Raw genomic sequence first — 13,567 nt, 5'->3', positions numbered from 1 at the left:
TTTACATTGGACTTTGAGTGTGCCAAAGCTAAACTGCAGAATCTATTGGTATTAAGATCAATCTCGAGGATCTTGGGTGTGTGTGACTGTGGAATGTAGCCTAAATAGTTGAGAAGGTGAAGAATATATGAGGTATATATAAAAATAATAATAGAAAGAGAGTGGAAAAATAGTCTAGGGTTTTTAAAAGAAATATTAACATTTATAGACAACCAATATTGTTGTTTTTGCATTTTAAATGCTAAGTTTAATAAGAGTAAACCTAAATATTGTAGTAAATGTTTTTAAAAAGTGTAAAGAGTCTTTCTTTAAATGAGGTTTCAGATTAAAAATTATATGGATTTTATTTATATATAATAATCAAAATTAAAATTAAATCTGCAAATAAAAATATGTAAAAATCTCCACCTGTCTAAGTGGAGCAAATGCAGCTGAAAAGATTTAATGAAATCGAGATTTCTTATATTTAGTTTATTTGTTTTTTTTTTTTTTTTTTTGATATGGCAGATAAGCTTTTGTATAAATACAAAGAGACTTCAAGAAGGAGCAAAAAGGAAACCTAAAATAATATATAGAAATAAATAATATATATGCAGAGGGTTGAGTTTAACCTTGAGTTTAATTCGAAGAGGATTCTAATGAGTTCCTTTTGGCTAATCAAAAAAGAACAAAAAGTAAATATATATGCACATATATATCGGGGTAAGGTCAAAGAGATCTGGGGAGGAGACAAGTGTCAACATTAATTTGAAGATGTCTGAATGTTAATTCACAACGCCGAATATCTCATAAATTTTCCATATGCACACATATTAATACCCTTACTTAGGGTTTTATTATTTTTTGTCATTAAATGAATCATTTCCGACCCTATAAAGTATATATATTCTTGATCAGCATTGACAGGGGAATTTCTAGCTATGCCAAAAAGAAAATAAATTTATTACATTTTTTCAACATTTTATAAGGGGTTGTTACATTGTTAAAACTATCAAAAATTGATAAATATATATATTTTTTTGAAATACTATATTTAGTATGCAAATTTATTAACCTATTAAAAACCATAATAGGAAAGCTTTTCGAATTGGAATTAATGTTTTTTTTTTACTTAGGTATGGGTATTTTAAACTTTGATTTCTCCAAAAATATATTATATAAAAATATTAATAAATATCGATTTAAGGAATGCAAATATTTCAGGTGTTCTTGAGAGAATAAATTGCTAAAAAAATAGACAGGGATTGTTGCAAGGGTATACAATCTTCCAGCTTCCCGAAGTTAGCTTCTTTTCTTGTGATTTTTTTTTGTATCTCTATAACTTATATCTTCTTGATGCCCAGACATCGGGTTGTGGTATCTCTTTCTGCATCGCTCTGGGCATATTTGCCACTCCCTCTCGGGGCACATCTCAAATTTTATCCTCGGCTTGTTTGGTCTGTCAACTCGCATAAACAAACAATTCGCTTGACGCCTTGCCCAGCACGGCTTAAAAACTAAAAAACAAATAAAAGAAACAACACGTAAGAAGAGCCACAAAACGTAGCATAAAATTAAAATAATTTTATTTTCATTTCAATTCTGTTTTGTGGTGTCATTTGTTGTCTCTTCTAGGGAAAACCTTGACTCCTCTTCAATAATTTTGCATGCGCCCAGAATGCAAATTTTTGTTTTCATTTCGTGTTTCAAAACTTTTGTTTTACAGATTTAAAAATATACTACTCGGATCAAAGATTTATATGAAAATCTACTTACCATACCTTATTCTATAAATAATTTTGTAAAATATTACCTGAAACACTTCAATTTAGTTTCAATAACCAGTCGAAAAGTTTATTCTTCTAATATAGTTTATCCTGGAGCCTCCTTGGATTTTCCTTCTGGTTCCTTTACTTTTCCTTCTGCTAATTCTGTGCTGAAATTTACGAGTTGGTTATGTGCTTAAGATACCATTTATATAGGGAATGTCCAACAGTGCCTTTGCTTAAGCTTGAAATTAATGCGACATCTCCAGAGGAGGAGGCTCTGGCATCGATATTACACAGAGCTCTTACTGAGCCCATCCCAATCCCTGATAGCGGGTATTCCGATCCCTTTTTCCAATCCCTGCCTCATATGCATTATATATGTATATATATTGGATGTGTGAAGAAGTGTGCATCTTGTGGATGCTTAAATTCTGCTTAATGATTTTTTATGAATTTATTGCCACAGCAGTCGGCGAGCAATTTGCGCATGCGTTGCCTCCAATGAGCCCGAACGGAGGGCCAGAGGAGGGGGAAGAAACGGTTGTATAAATCCAGAATATCCAAAAGGACACTGGAAAAAATAGTGGGATAATTTAATTAAAATTTTTTATAAAAGAAAAACGGATGAAATATGATCAATTATGATTGAGTTAGGAATTATGTTAACAGAAAGTTAGATACAGGTATTACAGAAAATTCTAAGGGAAGAATAAAATTATAAATATTAATATTATCCCTTAAAATATAATAATTTGTATCCTATGTTAAGGCATATTATTTTTGGTGTATTTTTTTTATTTGTTGTAATAAGAATTGCCTTTAAAATTGAATTTATTTTAATACATATATCATAGTAAACCTAGAACCAATTTTTTTGGAAAGGCATTTTCTTTCAACTATATTTACCATATTTTAGAACCTCTTTAAAGTCCAAATAAATTGATACACTTGTATATAAGAAAGTAGTTTGATTAAGCTGAAATTCTTAATAACATAAATATAAATAAATAAAATTAAATTAATAAATATTTCTCTAAGCGCAGAATCATATTTTCCGAAGGGGGAAAGTGCGGAACATCGCACTGTTCCTTCTGCTGTTGATTTCGGTTTTTGTTTTGTTTTGTTTTTATTTCATACTTTGTTTTCTGGCTAAATTTTTTGTTGATCTTGTTGTTGTTGTTGCTGTGGCATGAGAGAAGTTTAAGTGGCTGCCTGCCGCATGCTGCACGCATATGGCGAATGTTTGCAACGCCTACTAAATCATCTGGCAGCATGCCTCAAAGTTGCTCCTGATGCTGATGCTGCTGCCTCAGGGAAAACTCCGGAGATGGACTAACATGTTGCCATACGCGTTGCACTTCCTGCTTCAATAACACTCAACTTGTGAATAAATACAGATCGTACATATGTATAAATAGCACTGTGTGTTTCGTATTTCGTATCTATGTGCCAGTTTTTGCTATTCAATGAATGCCACAGCTTTGTTTTGAATGTAAAACAAAACATCTTTTAAACTGAGTCAGAGAGTAAGTGCCTCAGCACTCACAGAAATTCATAGCACATGTTGTGAAAAGATCGAAGGTCCATGGGGATTGCTTCATGTAATGCCTTGTAATCCATAAGATGGGAAATTATTATTTTCTGTGGAAGGAAACGTCCTGAATTATAAGGAGTTAAAGGAAATGAAGGCTTAATTGTGGGAATTAACAAAATATATTTTATGCTTTCTAAGATAATAAATTAAATATTTTTATACCCTTAAAAGGGATTTTAATTTAAGTCAAACGCTTGTAATGCTGGCCTAGTTATGAGATTTTAAAACCTTGATTTATCGGTAAAATTGTCATATTAAAATTAACTACAAATATTGATTTAAAGAATACGAATATTTTAAGAAATAAATGTTCCCCTGAAGTAACTTTGCATTATTTAATTTTCTTTAAAAACCCTGAAACTAGTGGCAATTTCAACTGACTTTACTACTTGTTGTATAATTTTCTATAATCCAAAAAGTGCACTTTAGAGTGCAGAGGCCGTACTTAAAATATATAAAAAAAGAAACTCATTCCAAAAACAGAAGGTAACATTTACTTTTAACACTTTTTTACCCACTAACTTGGCTTGATGACTGAGGTCGTGGCGACTCAAGTAATGCAAAAGCTTAAAGACCACCAAAGTCAGGTAATTGACGTAATTTACATGAGAAGCGCCGTGAGGTGACCCTCGAAAAAATAAAAACACCAAAAACTGTGCCCTAAATGGCAATTGGAAGGGCTGACTTTTGGTTATAACCAAAAATGACCAAAAGACACTAGACAAGTGAACGACCCTGGGCGCCTCTGCCTCGGCCTCTCATCTTTTTTATTTAAAAAATATTTTTTTGGATCGGAGCTTGTCACTTAGTTTAACATTTTATCAGCCGGCCGTGTTGAGATACAATTTGACAACCTGAGAGATACACCGTGGAAGTGAGCTGAAAATGATTGCTGCCGAAAGCGAAGGCGAAGTGGAAACTCGATATGCCTTCCAAGCTTCAAGATGCATCGGCGACTATATACAAAAAAAAAAAAAAATATATATATGGCCACTCGAGCAACATTTTGTGGCAGCCAAGTGCAAAGGCGGTGTCAGATCGCATTGCGATGGATTCCAATCACACGCATATCACTTGCCACTTCAAGTAAACCAAATAATCGAATAAATATTGTAGAGCAGCGTTTTAAATGCCAAATGGAGCAAACCGAAGAGTTCTTGAATATCAGAAAAGAATTTTAGCTGGTTTAGGTTGGGATAGGTTCAACCTTAACTATTTTGAGATATTAATATAAAAGTTTTAGAGAAGGAAAGTATTATTGATTATATTTTCCAGATATATATCTCTTTTATAACTTTTTATTTTACCCATATTACCAAGAGTTCAAAATACCCCTTAAGCAACCCATTTCACACCATTTCACATCAGAGATAACTCTACCAAGATCCAAGACAATTTTCTTTTGCGTTCGCTTTTCTCTGAGGCAAACACTTTTACAAGTGAAGTGTTGCCAGCATCAATCAAGACAATTTCCAATGGGCTCTCAGCGATTTCAAAAGTATAAATCATTGCATTGAAAGATCCCCAAACTTGGCTTAGATCTAAAACAGTCAAAAGCACCAAAAACCAAAAAAAGTATATAAACAGAGCCCAGCATAAGGCCATAAATCTCTGGATTCATTAGGTGCAACTGAAAATTGAACAGAAAGCGACTTCAGGTTCTGCAAAAGCGATCTTTTTGGCGCGCTTTCTGTGCACTGAAAAAAATATAATAAAGTTTTGTATTTCCTAATCCTAAAACTAGAAGAATTTCCAGAGGATTATAAACATTTTGTGTTCAATTAAACCTTTATACTCGAAATTACATAAAGTTATAATTAAACACAAGTACAAAGTGTCAATTTCTTTATCAGCATCTGAAAAATGATATATTATATGGTATATATAGATAATTTATATAATATTCACATAAAAAATGCTATATAATATGTACTTATAATTCATTTTTATTTGGTAAGATTTTTATATTTCTTATTATTACAATAAAGAAAATTTCCTATTTGATACTCCTATTCAAAGCTCTCAATATATACTGTATTATAACATTTATATTCCATACATTTTCATATTTTCCCTTAATATATTTTTTTCTGTGTTTCATCCTAACGCCCCCACCTCCTCAACACCCCAAAGGCAAGACGTGTGCGACCTTCAAATGCTTCACACAAACACAAATACACCTTTTTTGGGGGAGAGATCACGCCACTCTTGGGGCCATTGGCAACATCGAAGCGTTGTTGCCAAGCTTCTTGGCTACATGTTGCCAGTGGACAGGCTTGATGGAAGCTTGGCCCAGCGGAAGAGGCACCCATCAGCTGTGTTTCTTTGACGGAGTTGGAGCTTAACCCTATCAGTATCATTGGGTTAAAAATTAGCCCTCAATAAACTCAACTATTAATAAACTTTTACGTATACGTGATATATGCGTATACGTAATATTACGTATACGTAATGTGGGGATGGTAAATAAATACTTAAAAATATATATAAAACAAGGCAGTTATAATTTAAAAAGCATTTTTATATTATTTAAAAATGAAAAAAATTAACATAAATTAACATTAAGAAACTTTTATTTAACCATTTACTGATTTATGTATTTAATATATTTTACCTGAACATGAACATATACTATACATGGTACTTTATCATGTTATATAGTATCTTATTTATATATTATTAATTTAATTGAATTTATATATTTTTTGAAATTCACTTAAAAAGTGGTTCATCAATGGGTTAAATTGATTTGCGGTTTACCTGGAGGCAAAAAGGCCACTTCACTGGAGATCGGTAACATGTTTTATGCATCCGCAACAAATGTATATACACTTATTTAGCTTTTATATACATATGCATGGGTATATAGGCAACTTCTCAGCTAAAGGAAACAAAAAAAAATAAAAATAAAAACAGCAACAACAGCGAAATACTTTTAAAGGTAACCGATCAGAAAACAACAGAAATAAAAATAATGGCGAAGGTCGTTCAAAGGCAATGCAAAGTTTATGTTTTCTTTTTTTATATACATTTTTTTCCTTTGTTTTGTTCCTTTTTGTTCATTTTTAGATTTTTTGTACTTTACTTTTTTAGTTCTCAAAGGTTGCTTTTTTAGAAGCTCGAAGTTCTTTGTGGGGATATCCTAAGGATATAATGTTGCCTGTATTTTTAAGCAAAGGAATGGACTTTAATAATATCATATTATATAATATTTTTAAGACCTGCACAGTAATAAGTAGTCGTTTTTAAACCATCATAATGACCCTAAAATTGGATACTACATTTACGTTACAGTAGTTGCTCCCTGAGATTTATTTACGAAACCTCGTGACGTTGATAAGACCGACGACTAATTGCTTCTGTACCGGACGTCAGTGCAGTTTTCGATTTTTGTAAAAAAACGTTGCTTTTGTTGTTGGTGACTATCTGGTGAATTTCAGTTCGTTCCCATCATAAAGTTGTCGACTGGTTTCCTTTTTTTGGCATCAACGAACGACGAGCGACGAACCGTTTCTGTCAAAGAGTGACTTGAGGCGAGGCTGGGATTTTCTTTTGCCATTTTGTGTAATTTATTTTTGTTGATTTCATTTTATTAACATTTCATTTGGGTGTTGTAGTAGTTTGGTGGCTCCCAGGAATCCAGGTCAACGGCGACACTTGGCTGGCCACGGATGTAGCCGAGATTCAGGAATTGGTAGTGGTCTTGGATCGTTGACCAAAAAGCTTACACGGTTAATGCCCGGATCCCGAACACGTTTGCAATTCGGATAAGAGAGGTGTCAGATATCTCTGGAGACTATGGTTGAAACTTTCTGTCCTACATTAATTTCAGATCGAAATTACAGACTGTTGGCCAGCTGATGTATTACGCTAATGGACAGCTTAATGTGCTCAAATCAGAGACTTGCTTTATTAATGAGTTTGTGTTAAAGGAACCCGCAATCAAGTCATGCCTGAAATTGGAGAAATTTCAGGCAGAAAAAGGGATAAATAATAATATACCAAATATAATAAACTTTTTAAAAGAAGTAATTGCAATAAATTGAATTTATAAGAATATATAATAAACTCCCTTGAGATCTATAAGACAAGGGTTTATCTTTAATCGAAAAAAGGTATACAATTTCAGTTTCACATTATAATATTTCTGATATCTTACATAAGATCTCAGAGAACTGGAATTTAAGCCAACTTCAACTTGATTGAGACAACTTACAAATTATCATATCGTCTGTCGTCTGTCCATTAATTCGATTTGATTTTAGAATAAATAAACCTGCTGTTAATTACATAACCATATACGAATCCCGGTTGACATGGCGCCTAAGACTAGAATTCAGATCTGTGGCCCCAGACAAGAGTTATAATGCATATATAGCTTTTATGCGATATGCATCGTTACTAATTGCCATGGAAAAGAATGTTTGCTATTGACATATCAATGGAAATGTAGGTAAATCAAACAAGACATTGAATTATTGTGGAATTATACTTGAAGCAGGGGAAAAATGTGAATTTTAAAAGCAAAACTATAAGCAAGAAACTGTAACAGCAATTGGGGATTTAGGAAAGTACCGATCACTTTTTTGTCTCCCAATAAAGAATAAAAGATCTGCCTGTTAAAATCTCAATTGGTAGCTATATAAAAATTGTATAAATATCGCGAGACAAACGAAAGTCAATTAAGGTTCGATCGCTGAGGCTGGAACACGCCTTTGAGCCTATCTAACCATGTATCTGATCGTTGCATAAACACTTTGCGGCCAAAACAGGAGATCGGAGCTTGAAGCTCCCAGCTCCAGCTCCCAGCTCCAGAGACCGGCGTGTTGGGGGCGAATAAAAAATAAAAAACTTTCTACAATTATTTTCAATACTATTGAACTTTTCTTCTACTTCACGCTGATTTACGCAACTTTCACGGCAGCCACCACCAAACAACAGCCGCAAAAACAAAACACAAAAAAAAACCTAAAACATCGAATTTATGGCCACAACAACGGCAAACCGGGCTCACATCGAGAAAAAAACCTGGCCCACGCAACTTGAAAAAATAAAAACGAAACCCTTTAGGAAATTTTGTACAAAAAAAAGCCGAGAAAACTGGCATCGCTGGCCGTATAAATCCGTTTAAAATCGCTGGCCAGGCCAACACCGAAACTGCAACTGCACCTCCAACTTACAGCTCCAACTTCAACTCCAGCTCCATCTTTAACTCAAAACTCCAACTCAGACTCGAATTTGAAACCGCAACACCAACGCAGAGGCCTGAGGTTGAAGATATTTTAAAGTTTTTCTCGGCTTTGGGAGCTGTGCGGGCGGCACAGTGGGATCCATGGCTAATGGAACGAGGGTGAAATTGGAGAGTCAATAGAGTTGTTGACTTCCACACACACTCTTTCTTCCTTTTTTTGGGGGAGTTCCTGGAAACAGAAAGCAATTAATAATAGAGTCTGGTGATTTATGGGTGTCAGTTTTCATTTGTTTAAAAGTTAAGCTAATAATTTACAAGTTGAAATATATTAGTTTGAATTTTTATAAACTTTTTAAATCAAGACATGAATTTTTACCAGGTTTAATTAAGAATACTTTTAAAAGATCACACTGAAATGAGTAAGAATTTTTTCCAAAATTATTATAGAAATTTTCCAGGCACTTAATTACTTTTACAAGTAACTCCCAACCTATAATTTTCTGTTTTGTCTGGCAACTTGGAAAATATGTTCTATAGTAACCTAGAATTCTGTAACCGGATCCGGCGTATAAACCAGTCAAGCCACCACCCGGTTCTCACTTTCATTTTCGTTAAAGAAATTTGTTTCAGACATTTTCCGCTTCCAATTTCCAATGCAAAACGATACTGTAGACTTTTGCAGTTCATTGGCCCCACGGTGCAGGGTAGTAGAGATATATATACAAATATAACTGTGTGAATGGATATATATCAGCTGGGATAGGATCGTATCGTATCGGATCGCATCGCAGTGGTTTTATTAATGAGCCTAGACGCACGCTTAGCACGAAAAACGCCACCGGAGCGATGTGAAAACTTGTGGATTTCAGTTTCGATGCGGAATCGATCGAAAAGCTAAGACAAAGACTGAGGCAATAAACAAAAAAACCGAAAAGTAAAAAAAAGAAGAAATAATAAAGATTAGGCCAGGCTGGAGAGCAATGGGGGCGTCATTGGCGTTGGCAGCACATCGCATATCAAAGTGCCACCTCTGCGATATCATGGCAATCATTATAATGTGAGTGTGGGATCGTGGCCATATTATAATGGGCATAAATATAAGCTCTCTACCGATTATGGGGGCGCTTGGCAAGTGTCGCACGAGCAGAACGTGCCGTGCCATGAAGCCATGGATGGAGCTTCTTTTGGCCTCCTGTGATTTCGATTTCGTAAGGCTTTTTTTTTGTTTTGTTTTTTTGATTAATGCCACCATAGACCATAAAGCCATCCACCTATTTAGCTATTCTTGGCCCGCAATCGGTCGTACAATCATTATCGTAAATGTTGCTCACCAGTTGGTAAATGCCATTAATCAAACTGTTTTACATTTTATTTTGGTTCCATTTCGTTACAGCCAACCAAATAAAAATTGCCGGGAATTCCATCAAGACCATCAAAAACTGCGAAGCAATTCGAATTTTTTGTGGTTACTAATGAATGAATGAATGAATGGATCTGTAGAGAAATGTGAGTGACAGCATAACGAATGTCTACGAACTACCGGCTGCCATTGAACTTGATTTGGTGAGATCTTTTTTTTTGAGTGGGAATCCAACTTCCTTATAAGCTATATCTCATATGAAATATGATAACATTAATGGGTGTTGTAGCCAGGCTTTAATAGGGTTAACTTATATGATTTATACTTATAGGGATTGGCAGCAAAATAGGCTTTGAATAAAGCTAGTTAACATGTTTATTAAGAAAGCTATTAAATACTTTTATATTTGATATATAAAGGTTTTTTTTATATCTTTTGTGTATGTGCTGTGAATATAATTTATATTATCAAATTTTAAGCTTAATAGAATACCTAAAATTCTAATTCTTAGTCACTTACAACTAAGCTAATCAATCACTAAAGTAATAATCAATCCAATTAAAGTAAGCTTTATCACTGCTCAGACACAGTTCGTTTACAAACAATTTCCATTAAGTAACTAAAGCTATGCAAATCTAGTATAACGATTATAAAATTAATGCAAATTAAATAATTAATCTTATCAGCATAGTTTTAAAAGCTTTTCCAAACCTGAATTGAAATAGTAATTGCCATTGCAATTAACTAGGCAAAGGTCATATATGCATATATAGTCATCATGGGAAATGTGAAAAAAAATGTTAATTGAAAAGCCTTTTGGTTCTGGTAATATTCACCTGCGTCAAGACAGCGGCTCTTTCCAATTACATCCGAATTATTTATGCGGCCAATACCTGAATGCCGATATCTAGCGGCATTTATCATGGCTGACAGTTGGGACGGCGTTTGGCTTCAACGCCGAGATCTCAGAAATCGCAGAAATCACCAAATCGCCGCCAGCAGCGGTCAGCGCATAAATTCACCAGCAAACTCAATCAAAAAGGCGAGCTTACAGCCAGCCTAGCTCATTTTTTAACTGTAAGCTAAAGGGTACAGCTGAGACTAGGTAAGGTGAAATATTAGAATACTAAAGTTAAGAGCCTTAAGTATCAGAAATTCTATTTATAAAAGTTTATTTGTATAACAGGATTATCCTACCCTGTCCTATCCTATCCTATCTAGACCTTAAAAAAGGTTTTCTAATTTGGGGTTCTAGGTAAATTTTAGAATTCTGAAATGAGCAGTAAACGTATCTAGAAAAAGTCTTTGAAAAATATATTTTAATTTTAATTTCATTTAAAATTTTCAACCAAATATTATTCCAACACCAACACCAATAGATAAACTTAAGATTTAGATCATATTCCTTTTATAGATACTCGCCTGTCTATGTGTATTTCTGTAACCAATTTTGTCGTGAATGCAAATTTTGTGTACACTTTTAATTAACGTTAAAGGTTGTTTACAGTCGTTGTTGGTGTTGTTGTGATTGTTGTTGGTGTTGTTGTGATTGTTGTTGGTGTTCCTTGGCGGTGGAGTTTTTCCAGCACTTATTTGACTTTGAGACCGAAGGCCCGCTGGCGTTTCCCGCATTTCGTTGGCGCTTTGCCTGTTTACTGATTAGCGAAAAAAAATACAAAAAAAAAAAACACTAGTAAAATAATAGACAGAAAAGTCAAGAAATCTTATATTGAATCACGAAATCGGGCGGCAAACGAACCCGCTGCCGAACCCGTACTCCATACATAATTTGCTTAATGTTTACTTATGCTAATCGGGGACATTAATCAGACTTGTTAACAACATTGAGCACGAGTCGCAGGAGGGGTCGTCCCCGTCTCCATCTGAGCAAATGCCAAACAAATCAACACTCGCACCGAAATTACTTCATTTTCGTAACTTAAATTGATGGATTATTAAATAAGAGAGAAAAAATGTTCAAAAGATTACAAAGCCTTTCAATACAATAAGCTGCGATGCCCAATGGGAAATTTAGATGGTTATTTATTTTATTTAAAAATGTTGAATTACGGAAACTACCAAAAGACAAATATAAATATTTATTATATTTATTTCGCTGATAATTTAAATATTTAATTATTTATAGGTATATATTCTGTGGCTATTGATACGTATTATAGTTTAAGTCAGCTTCATTTCTTTTAGTAATTTTAGAAATATTTTATAAATTTTATTTATTCGGTTTTTCAATACATTTTAATTAAACTATTAACCAATTTTGGTAACAAGCTCAAAGGGCTGTAAATTTCCACATGGGTACCCTTTTAACGCACGTGCCGAAACAGCAACAACATAAAGCTTCATCTGCACTACAATAACAACAACAGCAGCAGCGAAGCATAGTGCAAAGCGAAATGCAGCCAAACAAATAATAATAAAAAAACAACACCAACACAAAAGAAAGTTGAACAAAACACAAACAACAATGGCTCCAAGATAAAAGGGCATTTTGTAGGAGTCGAAGGGGGAGTTATATCAAAGCCGACGCACTTTTCGCTTTTGAAACAACTTAAGCGGAACCAGTTTCCCAAAAAAAGGAGAGAAAAATAAAATAGAGTTTTTAAACTGATGAAATACCCATGATTTTTCCAATTCACGCCTCTCGCATTACATGTGCATTCCCCCTTCCAATGGGGAACTTCATTTCTTTGGGTGGGACTACACTTAGCTTTTATATTTAAAATAAAATTACTAAGAACTCAAAAAGAATGTGAGTTGTTAATACTTAATTTGTTAAGTTCTGTTTTAATTTAATATAATTTAAAAAATCAGTTAAAATTATGTACAATTTCTTAAAATAATGATAGCTCTTTGTTCTTCTTTAAATGCCTAAATTGTTATAATTCTTAGTACACTTAGGTCCACCCTAAAGCCCTTTGGCCCGTTAAGCAACAACAATTTTGGGGGGCCAGCATCTGCAGAGGCGGTGAAAAGAGGTGGAGCAGAAAGTCAGAAAGAGAGAGAGAGAGAGAGGAAAGAGTAACTACTGGAGATGCGAAGAGTTCGAGGAATAGGTAAAAGTGTCGAAAGCGTAAACAAATATTACACATTTAATTATGACAAGGTGACTCGGCTACGCCTCTGCTTTACCTTTAACACACCACCTGACCCTGCCCCCCTCTCCATCCCACAGCTTACAGGGAAATTCAACTGGGAAAATTCATTTGAAATTTTATTCGGTTGTTTGGCCCGCTGACTTCTGCCTGACACTAATGCCTTTAATGATCCATGTTGTCGCTCAAAAAACCTGAAGGAGTGTCATTGGACTCCCATTGTTTTTTGGTGACTGGCTAAACGTGGACTCTCCATGGGAAATGATTACGTGATTAAGTTGGCAAACACAAGATCAGAGGAGCAGAAAATGTCAGTTATTAAATTAAATATAAAGATGTTTAGTAATTATTTTGTAATTTTTGCAAATTGAAGTTGGTGAACGGTGAGAATTTATTTGGGGATTCCCCACTATATTTATGAATATAAGTATTCAATCAATTCAACCTTTAGCAACTTTTGTATACCAAAAGAAAGAAAAAAGTACACTTAATTTACTGCTGCAAGTTTATAATAATCTCGATAAATATTGATTCAAAGAATGCGTATCTGGTTCTTTAATA

This window comes from Drosophila serrata, unplaced genomic scaffold (assembly GCF_035046125.1).
Source record: "Drosophila serrata isolate PLE 108 unplaced genomic scaffold, ASM3504612v1 contig_204, whole genome shotgun sequence".
Lineage (NCBI taxonomy): Eukaryota > Metazoa > Arthropoda > Insecta > Diptera > Drosophilidae > Drosophila > Drosophila serrata.
The sequence above is the reverse complement of the archived record's forward strand: the minus strand, read 5'-3'. Positions refer to the sequence as shown.